Raw genomic sequence first — 16,485 nt, forward strand, 5'->3', positions numbered from 1 at the left:
ATATTTAATAGTTTAGTGGCTAACTAAGTGAACTGTCAAGTTAATTTATAAGAAAAAATTATAGTAAAAACTATAATATCAGACAACATTCTATATTTCAAGAAATTTCACCTTGAAAGGCATTTTCATGCATATGTATAATCACTTCAAACAAGATTGAGGGGATGCCATTGGACCATTGGTCAATCTAAGGTGAAGGAGAGGAACTTTTAAATTCACAAGCGACTCAAGAAAAACGCTAGTTATATATTGAAAATCAAATTCTAAGATGTGGTGCACACTGCACACTTTAAAGTTCAAAATTATAAAAGAAAAATTTAGAGAAAGCTCATAGGAGAAAGTGTCTGTTTGAGATTGCATTTGACAAATAAAGCTCTTAAGTCAAAAAGCGTTTTTGGGTAAAATTTTCATTTTTAAGCTTTTGTCAAAAGTGTTTTTTGGTAATTTTTAGGCTTTTTGAACACCTAAAACCGCTTTAAATTTTTTACCAAACGAATACTTTTTTTTTCAAACCGACTTTTTTAGTGTTAAAAGTATTTTTAGGCCTATCAAACACAATCTTAAACATGCCCTAAATGGTTCATGAATTTTCTTTTCTTTTTTTTTCTTTCTTTTTTTTTCTTGGTACCTTTAGTTTGGTGTAATTTAGAATTCGTCATGTGTTCACTATGGAACGAAACTATGCATGTGTCATAATACCATGAATGGGTCCCACGTGTGAAAATACATCACCCTTTTCCCGACAGTTTATGCTTAGTTGCTGACCTATCGATCATGAATCACACATATGGGACGACTAACATTAGTAGCTGACCAAAAGAATTCCCCTCTTTCATGATCTTTTTATTTAAGGGATTGATGAATAAAAGTCAAAAGGATGTGAAAAGTTAATATAAAACTATTGGTCCGGCTCCACTTGTTCGGACAGTTTTCTCTATAATTCGGCCTCACCTAATTGAACCGTTCAAACACAACTTTTTTTTTTTTTTTTTTTGTTTTTCTCTCTTTTGAGTAATGTTATCCATAACTTTCATAATTCCCTTTCCTTCCTTAAAGTTGACGCTTTCGTGATTTTTCAAATTATTTGATGTATAAGAATTGTTTTTTGGGTCAAAATAGAAAGCTTTGAGAGCAATGGAAAAACAACAGGGGACAAAATAATTGGCCCAGTTTTGTAGATGTGTGGTCCATTCGAGTTGTGAAGCTTATAATTAAACGTGCCAATGATGCTACATTGCCAGATTAGCAGAATGTGCTTTTGGACCCAACCAAATATGAAATACCGACAGTGATACACTTCTTTCCTTTTATTGTCCTTTTTTTCATTCCAAAGTAGCCCTAGACCTACGAATCAATAAAAAAAATAAAAAAATAAAAAATAAAAAAAATAAAAAAATTCAAAATAAAACTATTGATTTTAGCTTATTTTCTTTCTTGCTCATGGGATGTTTATGTAGAGACTGTGATAAAGGAAATGACTCTATTAGGGCACCGTTTGATAAACGGTTTTGTCATTATTTTGGTACAACACTATTCATCTCACTTTTTTAACCTTCTTTTACTTTTTACATCACATTAATTATTTTTTGGGTTAAATACTCCAAACCCCCCTAGGGTTTTTCAACTTTATTTTTTCCCCCTGGGGTTTCATTTTTATCACATGAGGTCCCTGTGGTTTTGATAAGTGACCAAATTAGTCCATCCGTTAGTTGACCGTTAGTTGACCGTTAGGACTGACACGTGGACCAATCAGACGTCGACACGTGGCACATATATTAATTTTTTTTAAAAAAATATATTTTTTTAAAAAAAAAATTAAAAAAAATGTATTTTAAAAAAAGAAACGGAAAACGTTGGGGGTGGCCGAGCCACCCCCTTGGCCATTTGGGGGTGGCTAAGCCACCCCCTTTGGCCATGGGGGTGGCCTGGCCACCCCCTTGGGCTCCAAGGGGGTGGCCGAAGCCACCCCCTTTGCTCCATGGGGGTGGTTTCGGCCACCCCCAGGCCTCCATGGGGGTGGCCGAGCCACCCCCAGTGGGTAAAGGGGTGGCTTCGGCCACCCCCATCCGGCCAGATGGGGGTGGCCAGGCCACCCCCATGGCCAAAGGGGGTGGCCGAGCCACCCCCATAGGTGCCACGTGTCAACATCTGATTGGTCCACGTGTCAGTCTTAACGGTCAACTAACGGATGGACTAAATTGGTCTTTATCAAAACCTCAGGGAGGTCCTGTGATAAAAGTGAAACCCTAGGGGGGAAAAAATAAAGTTGCTAAACCCTAGGGGGTTTTGAGGTATTTAACCCTTATTTTTTTTATTACTATTCAAATAAAAAAAATTATTACAAAACAAAATTTCATTTTTAAAAAAATATTTTTACTTTTTTTTACATCAATCAATTTTTGCTACAGTTTCGAACCAAAACCGAAACGAAATCGTTTATCAGACGAACCCTAGGTCTGGTGGGGTCCAAGATTGTTGTGTATCATAATGGCAATCAGGCAAGGATGATAGAGGTTCAGGGTTGCTTTTGTACACACATGTTTTATATGCGCGCATTTGGGTCTCTTACAATTGTTTGCGCCTTCAATAATGCAATTGAAAGTAGCCTCTCGATAGGCTCACGTCCTCGAACAAGTTTATATTGTTTGTGTTGGGAGAAATAATATCTAAAGCAAGTTTGGTATTGTATTTGAAAAATAGAGCTTTTAAGCTAAAAAATATTTTTTTAGCAAAAGTTTTGTGTTTTAACACCAAACACGTTCTTAGTAGGCTCTAATACTACTGTCATACTATTATGATGATGTGACAGTAAATGTTTATGACAGTAGTATACGAGTTTACTAAATATTATTACTCTTGTGTCGATGGCCTCATTGAGAACTCTTATTATATTCAGCTCTCTTATTTAACTTATTCTTTTGTTTAGATTCTCCGTGTAGCATGTGGTTGTGTTCTGCACACCTTTGTGCGTTTGTTATTATAGCTGGTAAATTGATGTGGTACACAGTTTTAAAATTTTTTTTATTGAAAAATAAAAATTTTGTTTTGTAATAATTTTTTTATTTGAATAATAATAAAAAAAAATAATGTAATATAAAAAAATACTTTAATATATATATTTTAAAATAATGCTAAGAGGACGAAATGATTTGCTAAACATAGGGCTGTAAACGAACAAAGTTATCCGTGAGCTCGCTCGGGATCTGCTCGATAAAGCTCAGCTCGTGCCTGACTTGATTATTAAATGAGTCGTCCGTGGACACGAAACTATACTCGATTATTAAACGATACATACTCGTATAAAATCCGGCTCGCTCGTTTAAAGTTCGTGAACATACTCGTATAAAAGCTCGACTCGCTTATTAGCGCGACTCGTATATATATATATATAATGTAGTCATATAATATATAACTATTTATAGTTAACTAGTGTATTGTGTGTATTAAACTAAGTTAACTAATTAGTTAATTGGTTTAGTTATATATATAGAGAGCTAATTGGTTAAAAAAAAAAAAAATTGTTAGATAATTTGTATATATAATAAACGGTTTTTTTTTTTTATCAAAGTTGCCATCAATTTGTTGGTTGGGAAGTAAAATGTTTTTACTAATATAATTTATCTCATTGGGAAGATGAGTCATTTAAGTTATTTATTTATTTTTTTAAAAAAAGTTTGTATTGGTTGAGCCGACTTGACTCAGCTATTAGGCGAACTCGAGCTCGACTTGCTCGAGTTCGGCTCGCATAAGGAATTTTCTTTGGTGAGCCGAGCCAAGCTTAAATTTCGGAGCTTGACTCGAGCTCGAGTTCATGAAAATTTTAAATGAGCCGAGCTTGGACAGCTCTGGCTCGCCCAAGCTCAACTCATTTACGGCCCTAACTAAACACAATCATTGTCTATTTCTTTTGCTTTTCTGTACGTTTTCCCGTTTTCTTTTTTCTTTTTTCTTTTTTCCTGCAAGCTCTTCACGATATTTTAGTCGCACGTCTGCGTAACTGTGTTTGTCTTTTCATTTCTTTTGGTTTTTTACCCAAACTCCAGCTGGCATAAAAATACGAATCAGGATATCCTATATTGATGCTTATCACACTACAACTAATTTATTAACTATTATCACATTCCAACTAATTTATTGTTAGTCTTTAACAATTAAAAAAAAAAATAAAACAAATAAACAAAGTCTCAAGAAAAAACAAACAATAATTTTGTTAGAGTTGGTGGATCGAGTTTGGACTATGGTGTTTATGTGTGTGGGTTCGGACAGACTGTCATAGCTGGAGCCGGAGGATTTCTCATGTAGGTAGGACGCAGCTAGTGTGGACGAATGCCTATTTCAAAAAGCAACAAAACAAAATAAAATATGAGTAATGTTATGTATTATTTTTTTATCTTTTTAAAGTTGACGTGACTTTTAAAATTACTATTGGATCAAAATTTAAGTATATTCAATTAAAATTTAATTGTAATTTTAAAAGTCACATCAGCTTTAAAAAGATTTTAAAAGGATAAAAAAATAGTACCTATAATTACTTATAAAATAAACATCCTTGTTCAATTATAGCACTAGGGACCTGCAGGACAATAGGGTTCATCCACGACCCAACCATTTTCCCTCAATTTATGAAATAAAATTACTTTTTGATTCTCTATAAAAAAACACTTTACAATAGATTTTCATATTTTTCTTATATGAATTAAATGCTATTTTTTTTTATCATTGCAATCAATGAGAGAGGATAGAGAATTGTTGGGACATGTGAATGATAGAGGAGAGAGAATGATTTGTTTATAATTTAAATAAAGCATTGGGTATCTACCGTGTTTGGTATAATTAAACATGGTAGATACTATTTGGTGTAGGTTAAATATAGGGCTTTTGATGTGGGTGTATTTTTGTGATTTTTTTTAAATTTCCCCTAAACATACATAGGGAATGGAATGGCATATAGGGCATATGCTTCACATGTCCCAATAATTCTCTTTTTCATCTCCTCTCTCATTAGTTGCAATTATAAAAATAAATAGTATTTAATTCATATAGGAAAAAATAAGATAATCTATTGTGAAGTGTTTTTTTATTGGGAATCAAAAAGTAGTTTTATTCCACAAATTAAGGAAAAATGGTTGGGAAACTGCTGCTAGTGCTCTAAGTTACTTGGAAGAGTGTTTGACTTGAAAGTCTGAAAGTGCTGTTTGTATTTTTTTTTTAGGGAAAAATATAAAAAAGCCTCACAAACTACCAATTGTTTGCAATATAATCTCTCAATATTCAAAAAGTACTAAAATAGCCCACATACTACCAAAATGTATAAAAAATGCCACTTATTTTTTTTTATATTCCTATAATACCCCTATTCTTTTAACAAATAAAATAATAAAATAATTGTAAAAAAAAAAAAAACTAAAATTTTTTAAAAAAATATAAAAAATACCCAATGGGCGAATAAATACAAAAATAATAAAATAATAAAAAATAAAAAATTTAGGCCAACTACAATGACTATTCATATCATATTAAAGTAAAATAAAATGTACGGTTCTTGAGATATTCCAAAAAAAAAAAAAACAATTTAGTCCCTGAAGTCAAATTCTGTTAAAAATTTGTTTTTATTCCCCCATTGATTTTACTTTAATACGACATAAAGCAATTTGTAATTTATGCCAACTACAGTGACTAATTATTTATTTATTCCAAAAACTTTTTTTTTTTGTATTTATTCGCCCAGCCACCCTCATGGCCTGGGGGTGACCAACAAGCCACCCCTAAACCACCGTTTTTTTTTTTTCCCCCTCAAAACGACGTCGTTTTTTATGGCATTTTTTTAATTAATTTTTTTTTCCAAATGGGTATTTTAGTAACTTAACCTTGTCAAAACGACGTAGTATTGAATTTTTCATCCTATTTGACGGTAATGACTAACAGAGTAGCCAAATTGCAATTGGTTGATAGTTTGTGGGCTACTTTATCACTTTTGAACATTAAGGGTTAAAATAAAAATGGCTAGTAGGAGTTAAATTATATTTTTCCCACATTTAAAAGAAAGATATATATACTTCGAGAGAGTTATGCTAATGGCTATTTCACAGGATCATTGACCTCAAAAAACATAATAAATTATAATATAAAAACATTAAACAATAATTAATTTATCTATATTTCATCAAGAATCATCATTTAAATAATACAAATGAGCTAACTACCTAAAAATGTCTTATGATTAGGGCTGTTAAGTGAGCGAAGCGTCTCGCGAGCAAGCTCGGGCTCGGCTCGCATAAGCTTGGCTCATGCTCGACTCAAATATTAAATGAAGTGTTTCGTGAATATAAATCCTGACTCGAATATTAAACGAAACAAGCTCAGCTCGATTCGACTAAGTTCGTATAAGGCTCGCCTTGTTTATTAGGCTTGGCTTGTATATTTGTTATTAAGTAACAAATAACAATATATAATCAACATTACTCATTTACTCAATAATAACAAATATATTATATACCTTTTTTTTTTTGTTATTTATGCATATGTGTGTATATATATTATGTATATGTATATATTAATATAAAAATATATAAGAAATATATATATATATATATATATATATATATATATATATATATAATAAGAAATATATGATATTATCATTAATCATTTTATCATATGATATAATCATATAGTACAACCGTACAAGTTATTGTGTCATTTAATACAAATATTATAATTAGATAGTTTATACTTTGGAAATTGGAATCGTATACGGTATATCACATAATCATTAATCATTATATAATCATATGGTATATCTGCATAAGTTATTGTGTTATTTAATTAATACATTATAATTATATACTTTATTCTTATAAAATATATATGATGTATCACATGATCTTAGATATAAGATAATATTAATATTAATTGTGAGATAATATGATCATAAAATTTAAGTATGAGTGTATGACCATTAGATCATATGAATTTATTACTTAGAGTTTGAGTATTACTATTAGATTAAATGATTAATAATTAAGTAACTAATGTGTTTCTTATAATTTATACATTATAATCACAATTTACGGTAAATAAAAACTTAACAATTTGAATTTAAATCATATATCATAAATCGTGATAATGAGAACATATAATATAAGTATATAAGTTATAACAATTAGTTTTGACCCATTACCCATATAAATTAGATAATGATACAATCATATAACTATATAAGTATATTTATGTTTACATATAAGATACAATATATATTAATATTGACATTATATACTTGAATCGTGTTAAGTATTAACATTTTAACATATTAATTAAATAATACTATATGGAATATGATAATAGTGATTAGTGTGTGTGAATGTGTGACATAAAGCGTTTTACGTTGTGAACTTGTGATTTAAAAAATACGTAATCTAAAATAAAAAGAAAAAAAAATACGCGATTAAAAAAACACAATTATTAAAATCGTAATTATTAAAATTAAAATAACAAACTAACCCTAAATAATACTACATAACACAATTTTTATTTATAATTCCTAAATTTTGAATTTTGAATTTTTTACTTAAATTTAATCGTAGCTGAATTTGATTTATGGTATATAAGTGTAATCGTAGCCGTCCAAAATGTTTTGATGATTTATAGCCGTTGGATGATATTAGTGGATGACAACTATTAAACATTTACTAAGAAGTATGTATATGGTGTAACAGAGACACCGTAAGCTTGCCTTGTTTGATCTAATTTGACGAGTAATATTAAGTGTTGAAAACGTGTATATAATTAATGGATCATATTGAACAAGCACACTAGATCTAAGTAGAGACAGCCACATGGGATAAGCTTTTGGTAAAACGAATCAAACCGTTAATATTTAAAATTTAATTATTTTTCCAAATCCAACGGTTGCAAATTAAAGAACCCAAATTTAACCCAAATCTATCATATCTCTCCATTGTCTCGACTCTCCTCTCACAGACTCTCCACCATCCTCCTCGCTTCCTTTCTCTGTTGCCGCTCCTACCACTCTCCCAGTGCCCCCAACAGCAACCACCACCACCACCGCAGCAACCACACACCTCGACGCCTGGCTGAAGCTGAACGGCTCATGCCCTGTTTCCGGGAACTTGCCGCTGCCAACCCCGCTGTCCACGCAGCTCTTGGAGGTCGTTTCACTCTCGCAGTACGCCGCGGATCGGAGGCGGAAGAGGTGATAAGATTTGTGGGTTTTTCTTTTGTTTTTGGGTTATTTTTTCTCCGTTTCTTCTTGGGTGGTGGGTGGTTTGGGGTTTTGCCGTTTGATGTGTTTGTTTGGTTGCCCAGAAAATATTGGGTGGATTTCTTAAAGTTAGGCTAATTTTATGGTTGGGACCAATTTTGGGCTGGTCGAGATTCATTGCCGTTTGATGTGTTTGGTTGCCCAGGAAATATTGGGCGGATTTCTTAAAGTTAGGCTAATTTTATGGTTGGGACCAATTTTGTTTGGTTGCCCAGAAAATATTGGGCGGATTTCTTAAAGTTAGGCTTAAATTACAAAAAAAAAAAAAAAAAGTCGAGCTCGAGCTCGAGCAACCCTAAATTGTTTAGCAAATTCCTCTGCAAAAGTCCCCTTCAGATGCCGCACATCACTAGTATCCACATGGTAGAAAATGGGATAACTCTCATCCTTCCCGCGTCCATGCATTCAAAGATCTTTGCAAGTTCTTCCAAGCACCAACCCGAAGATGCATACTTTTTTGAGCCTCTAAGAGTTTCGACGAAATGGGTTTTCCTGTCTCAAGTTCTTCATTATCCCTAAAGGTTTTAATTCCTTTATCAGTAGCCAAAGCGTGATAGAGATGGTCAGTAAATTGCTACTTGATCTGCCACTTGGATAGCCCATAAGGTTTAGTAACCCTAAAAATCTATGATTGATTTCCCCTTTTGGAACTTGTTTCGCGTTAATCTGAAGTATGTATGCTTGCTTTGATGCTTCTGCCAGTTTTCCCATTGTGCTGCAGCCTGCAGTGTGCTTGCTCTTTCCACCCATTAATCTCTAAGAACCTATGCCAAGTGTCCCATGGCTTCCACCGACAATATTCAAAATGGCGCATCATCTTCTTCCTCTTCTTGTTCTGAATACCAGTGTGAATACAACGTTTTCCTCAATTTCGGAGGTGACACCCGCAATAATTTTACCGACCATCTCTATCACGTTTTGGCTACTGATAAAGGAATTAAAACCTTTAGGGATAATGAAGAACTTGAGACAGGAACACCCATTTCGTTGAAACTCTTGGAGGCTCAAAAAAGTATGCATCTTCGAGTTGGTGCTTGGAAGAACTTGCAAAGATCTTTGAATGCATGGACGCGGGAAGGATGAGAGTTCTCCCCATTTTCTACCACGTGGATCCTAGTGATGTGCGGCATTTGAAGGGGACTTTTGCAGAGGAATTTGCTAAACATGTTTTGCCCATTTTCCACAATGTACATGACCAACGTTTCGAGGGGAAGAAGTTGCAAAGGTGGAGCGCTGCTTTGAGAAGAGTGGCCGACCTCAGCGGACACCATGTAAAGGATGAGTAAGATTTACTGATCTTCTTCTGCTACTACTGAATTTCTTTTTCTTTTTCTGACTGCAAAATAGACTCTGTAGTACGTACTCCAAATAAATGTATATTGATTTGGAGTTTTACAAACAGCACTAAATATATTATTACTCGATTGAGAAAAAGTCGTCTCTAGTTCAAATTTCAAGGTTTAAAGCGTTAAAATATAGTATATTTTTCATACATTTCATATTAGGCCGATGTAAACATATTTTATATTTCAGAATTTGATTACTATATTTGTATTTACTTACTATTCTATAAATATGAACATTTGTATTATAAACAAAAAATTAATAAAAGTATAATGTAGCGTGGTAAACGTCAACAATGCAATATCAATGTGGAAAACATAAATTCTCTGTATATTGCATTGACTGAATTATTTCCTTGTACATTTGCAGTATGTATATCATAAACAAGCTGCCATACGAATAACAATAAACTGTTATGTACAACCATATTAACAGAAAGGAAACTAACTTCTAACTACAATGCTAACTAATCTTCAACTAACAAAACAAATTCCAGCTCATCTTCATTTGCTTATACCCCCTTCAAGGTGAAGGGAATATATTAGAGACATTCATCTTGGACATTAGATGCATAAATGGACCTAAACCAAGACTCTTAGTAAACAAATCAGCAGTTTGATGTTGAGAAGTAACATGCAAAGTGAGAATGACTCCTTGCTGAATTTTCTCCCAAATGAGATGGCAATCAATTATTATGTGCTTTGTCCTCTCATGGTAGACAGGATTTGCAGCAATGTGTAATGCAGTTTGACTGTCACAAAAAAGAAGGGCATATTGAGAGTGTGAAACATGAAGATCCTTAAGCAAGCTTAGAAGCCACACAATCTCACAAGTAGAAGAAGCCATAGCCCTATATTCAGCTTCTGCAGAAGATCTGGAGATAGTATGCTGTTTCTTTGATTTCCATGAGATTAAAGAATCTCCTAGGAAAATGCAATAACCACTCACAGACCTACGAGTATCAGGACATACTGCCCAATCAGAATCACAAAAACCCTTAAGATGAAGTTTGGAAGATGCTGGATAAAACAGACCTTGGCCTGGAGCACTCTTGATATATCTCAAAACTTTGTTTGCAGCATCAAGGTGTGGTTGATCTAGGGCAATCCATAAATTGACTAAGGATTTGAACTGAGTAGGAGATGTCTGGTTTAGTGATGGTAAGATAGAGCAGACTGCCAACCAATCTTCTATAGTTTGTAGGATCTATTAGAAGCTCACCATCTATTCTAGAAAGTTTAAGATTGGATTCCATGGGGAATTTTGCTGGTTTGGAGGCTAACAAACCAGAGTCCTCCAAAATTTCCAGGGCATACTTCCTTTGACACAAAGAAATCCCTTTGGCACTTCGAGCTATTTCCAAGCCTAGAAAAAATTTCACATCTCCAAGATCTTTCAACTTAAACTGAGCATGGAGGTACTTGGTTAAAGCTGCAACTGCATCATCATTATTACTAGCTCTAATGATGTCATCTACATACACTAACAATGCTATAAAAACAGAACCCTATATTCTATTGAAGAGAGAGTAGTTTGCCTTTGATTGACAAAATCCATGATTGATCAAAGTAACAAAAAATTATCAAACCATTGCCTAGAAGCCTGCTTTAAACCATAAAGAGACTTTGTGAGCTTACAAACACTAGACTCCCCCTTTTAGCATACCCGGGAGGTAGCTTTATGTAGACCTCTTCCTTCATTTCCCCATGAAGGAAGGCATTATTAACATCCAACTGATGTAAGGACCAATTATTAACAGCAGCAAGACTGGAGAAAAAGTTTTAGAATAGTCCAAACCTTCACATTGTGTGTAACCCTTGGCAACTAGCCTTGCCTTATACATTTCAAATGATCCCTCTACCTAATATTTGATCTTAAAAACCCATTTGTAGCCAACGGAAACCTCATGTGGAGGTAGATCAGTGAGAACCCAAGTCTTGTTCTGCTCAAGAGCAGAAATTTCAGTATCCATGGCATCCTTCCAATGTTGGTGTTTAATGGCTTGATGATAAAACTGAGGTTCAAAATGAGTGGAAACAGAAAAACAAAAAGATTTATATAAAGATGACAGTTTATCAGAACCTATGAAAGAAGATAGATTATATGGAATACCTGAATTTAGTCCCATGTGTGAAGACTGAGGTGAGTGAAAAGCTAATTGGCAATGATATTGCTGCAAGTAACCCGGTTTCTGTTTAACCCTAGAAGACTTTCTAACAGGAATGGATTCTGGTATTGGAATGACATTAGAAGTGGATTCATGTTCAACATGAAAAGAAGAATTTGGTTCAACATTGCAAAAAGAATTAGTGTCAGAAACAGTAGGGTGTAAAAGATCTGCAATGACAGGATCATGGAATTCAAGTTGAGACTCGGGTTGAGATTCAGTTTGAGGATCATGAAATGGCACATCATTGAATGACATATCAGGAAGTGATAAGTCAGGAGGATTTGAATCTGAATTGGAATGACATGGGTCATGTATGAAGGCTGGCGAAACAAGTTTGTTAGATGAAAGAGGTATGGAGGTTGGAAAAGTACCATTAGATGTAGGACTAATAAGACCATGAATGTATGGAAAAATAGATTCATGAAAGATTACATCTCTGGAAACAAAAACAGAATTTGTGACCAAGTCTAAAAGAATATATCCTTTGTATCTAGAAGGATATCCTAAGAACAAACAAGGTTTGGCTCTAGGTTCAAGTTTATTCCTATGTCTTGAAAGTGTGGAAGCATGACAAAGACAACCAAACACTTTTAAATGTGAATAGATTGGAGGTTTTGAAAACAACATCTCATAAGGAGACTTGTTTGACAATAATGGAGTAGGGATTCTATTAATGAGGTAGGCAGCAGTAGTAACACAATCAGTCCAAAAAGAAAAAGGAAGACTAGCTTGAAACCTAAGTGATCTAGCTGCATTAAGAAGATGTTGATGCTTTCGTTCAACTTTAGCATTCTGTTGAGGTGATTCTACACAACTTAATTGATGTAGAACTCCTTTAGTAGAATAAAATTCTGCAATATTGAAACTCAAGACCATTATCTGACCTTAAAGTTTTGATTTTGGAATTGAAATGAGTTTCAATGAGATGAAAGAATGATTGAATGTAGGATCTAGTTTGACCCTTTGATTGCATAAAATGAACACATGTATAAGGACAAAAATCATCCATAATGGTTAAGAAAAAACAACATTCATTTCTGGAACTTACAGAAAAAGGTCCCTAAATGTCACAATGAATGAAATCAAAAAATTTATTGGATGTGGAACTACTAACAGAAAAAAGAATATGTTTCTATTTTGCCAAAGGACAAACAGTACAAGTGTGATTGAAATTACATGAAATTTCAGGGTTTGAAGCTTGTATCATCTTAAACTTAGAATCTGATAAGTGGCCTAGCCTATAATGCCAAATATCAGTAGAAACATTCTTGATAGAAGCTGAAAAATGAAAGGAGGGAACACACTCTGATGAAGGTACTAAAACCATAGCAAGAACTGGTTTCTGCATCAAGTAATAAAGATCATATTTCTCCTCACCCACACCAATTGTCACCCATGTCACCAAATTCTGTATGAAACAAACGTTAGCTAGAAAAACAAAACAATAGTTAAAACACTTTATGATTTTGCTGGCTGAAAGAAGATTGAATGAAAATGAAGTCCTAACTGTGCCAATGTGAGTAACTCTAGCAAATTGACCATTGTGTAGTTTTACCTGTGAGGAAACAATTGCCGTGATGGTAGTGTAAAAAGAGACAACTGATTATATGATCAGTAGCTCCAGTGTCGATGATCCATGCTTGTGTTTGAGAAATTGTAGAAACTCTAGATAACATGGATTCATGACATGATGAAAAATAGAATGTTTGGGATTAAGAAAAGAAGAAACTTTGGGATTAAGAAAAGATTACTTTGGCAAAGAGATGATCATCAGTAGAAATACTACCTACTTGATGAGCTGATGGTGTGTTTGATGTTGCCAGATTATTTTGCTGCATAAAATCCATCAATTGCTGACACTGAGCTTGGCTGAAAGGAAAAGGTGGCTGGGTTTCAATTGTGTGGACTTGGTTTGCTGAAGAATTGAAAGGAGGTTTGGTTCTTGTAAACTTGAAACCGAGGGGAAATCCATGAATTTTGTAGCACTTGCCAATGGTATGTCCTACTATACCGCAATGACTACATGTAGGTTTATCTCTACGTCCATTTGGATTAGTTCTAAAACTAACTCTATTGAAAGAACCAGTAGGAGCAGGAGCTCGTGAAACAGGGGCAGGGGCTCTTGACATGAATGCAGCATTGTCATTGAAAGGATTTCCAGCAGAAGATGAGATTTGCCTGTCTCTCATCTTGTAAAATCATGGAGAATACTTTGTGGAATGGAGGCAATGGTTCCATTAACAGAATTTGTCCACGAACATTAGAAAATGAATCATTTAAGCCCATTAAGAAATGATAAATGTACATTTGGAGATGAAACTCAGTTACGCTTTTCATTGATCCACAAGTGCATTTTCCACATGAACAATGAGGAGTTGGATGATAGTTTGAAAATTCATCCCAAATTCCTTTGAATTGAGTGTAGTATGTGCTCACCGAATTGGATTTTTTTACAAGAACATAAATTGTTTTCTGAAGTTGAAAGGTGCGTGGATCATTTACTTGAGAAAATCGAGTCTTCAAATCCTTCCAAACATCTTTAGCCTTGGTGATGTAAAGGATGCTGACATCAATATCCTTTGAAACAGAATTTGTGATCTAGCTTAGGACCATGTTGGTACACTTCTTCCAAGCTTTGTAATTTGGAGAGTTGGCAGTAGGTTGTGACAGAGAACCATCAACCATTTCAAGCTTGTTCTTCGCAGCAAGTGCCATCTCCATTGAGCAGCTCCATGTATGATAATTCTCACTCGTAAGAGGAGATTGTACAAGAGTTGTTCTTGGATTATCTCCATGATGGAGATAAAACATTTCCAATGACTCATCAATGGAGTTTTCAGTAGATTGTGAGGAAGCTGTATCAAGATGTAGTGATGCAGCAAGATCACCCATGGCGGATGAAGAAAGAAAGAAGTAGATTGCGTGGAGTTTGCAAATTTCTATTGCTCTGATACCATGTCAACAATGCAATATCAATGTAGAAAATAGAAATTCTCTATATATTGCATTGACTGAATTGTTTCCTTGTACATTTGCAGTATATATATCATATACAAGCTGCCATACGAATAACAATAAACTATTATGTACAACCATATTAACAGAAAGGAAACTAACTTCTAACTACAATGCTAACTAATCTTCAACTAACAAGACAGATTCCAACTCATCTTCATTCGCTTATAACACAATACCGAACCACCCCTAATTTTGTCTTTTTTTTCTCTACCATAATTTTCGTATTTTATATTTTTCTACAAATTTCTACATGATCTAAGAGCCCCTTTCCTTTGGATTCCAATGTTTTCTTCCAATTTTCTAACAATGCCTCATTTGGAGTGCTCATCGGCGTAGCCTTCCACCGTTCATCCACTGTTCCCCTTGGATCTCAATCTTCCAAGCATTATGTCACAATGTGCAACACATGTATTGGACGCTTGAAAGCCGATCTACACAATGCCAAATCTAATAAGTATAGCAGCTAACACCAAGTCTAACTCCATGCTACAATCACCTATACCAAGGTCTTAAAGCCTAGTTCTACTAGCTTGGTCAATGACCCTTTCCAATAGCATTGGCAATCGAAGCAAGCATAGCATTTTAAAAAAATGGCTATATGGCTGATTTTTTTAATTTTTTTAATTTTTTTTTATGACTTATTATGAGTAGTTAATTAATGTAGTATATTTTTAAATTCTAAATATTGTCTTTTTATAATTTTGGAAAGTAATAAATTTTGAGAAAATAATATCATACATTAAATGTTTGAACTTAATAAAATCACATATAAGGAAAAAGGGTAAGGCTTAGTTGCGATCCTTCTAAACTACCGAAAGGAAGGCTGTGATCTTTAAAGGGGGATTTTAACCTCAAAACGGCGGTAAGTGCTTTTTTTAATTAAAAAAAAAAAAAAAAAAATTGACTGCAGGAAGATGACTGTTAACTCCCATCTCTCTCTACTCCAAAACTTCTCTGAGTTCTATCTTTTTGTTCTCTTCTCTCGTGCGCTATGGGTAGAAAAACCCAAAATTGACAAAATCTCCAGCCTCTCGGTGCTTGTCAACGTCGGCAACCCTGAAATGACAGTATCCTGACATGATAAATGCTTAGGCCATGAACGCCCATAGCCTTCAGGATACCCTTGCATGTTGCCCCTGCCAACCTAAATGATCACAAAATGTAATGAAACCATCACCAAACAAATCATGCAGCCATTAATAATTAAGAAAGTGGCATAAAACGACGTCAATATTCCATCAATGGAGGATTAGACTTACTTTCAAGGCCGCCAAGCTGATCAACTGTCCGAACGAACCTACCATGTAGCTCCTGTGTCCACTACAGGCGATATTCCCAGAGTCATTTGAGCGACTCGAACCCATATTGACCGGCCGGTCTAAAAATCGCATGAACAATGGCCCGGTAGAGAGGACGATCATAGAGAGGGTTTATGACAAAACCTGTTGTGGGACTAGAAAAAGACTTTTTTTTTAAGAAGAAGAGAGAAAAAGACAAAGTTATTAGGCGGCGATTCTTACTAAGGTTGATTCAGAGGTGGGAGAGATGGGAGTTAACGGGCATCTTCCTGAATCATTGGAAAATGGATTTTTTTAAAAAACTGAATCATACGATCCAATCTCAATTTATTTTTATGAATTTTTCTTTTCTAAGTTTCAAAAAAAAGATTTGA

General features: G+C 34.1%; 1 long non-coding RNA gene across 2 annotated transcripts; it reads left to right on the forward strand.

Annotated features, from left to right (window-relative positions):
• The first annotated feature begins 7,943 nt into the window (after positions 1–7,943).
• On the forward strand, positions 7,944–14,129 carry LOC148584713 (uncharacterized). Of its 2 annotated transcripts, XR_015912845.1 has the most exons (3): positions 7,946–9,563; positions 13,619–13,790; positions 13,882–14,129. It is a non-coding gene; the product is annotated as an uncharacterized LOC148584713 (long non-coding RNA). The 2 variants fall into 2 exon arrangements; XR_015912844.1 differs by having other exon boundaries at positions 7,944–9,563; positions 13,619–14,129.
• The last annotated feature ends 2,356 nt before the right edge of the window (positions 14,130–16,485 follow it).

The sequence above is a fragment of the Corylus avellana genome, chromosome 7, assembly GCF_965113065.1.
Source record: "Corylus avellana chromosome 7, dhCorAvel1.hap1.2, whole genome shotgun sequence".
In the NCBI taxonomy this organism is placed as follows: domain Eukaryota; kingdom Viridiplantae; phylum Streptophyta; class Magnoliopsida; order Fagales; family Betulaceae; genus Corylus; species Corylus avellana.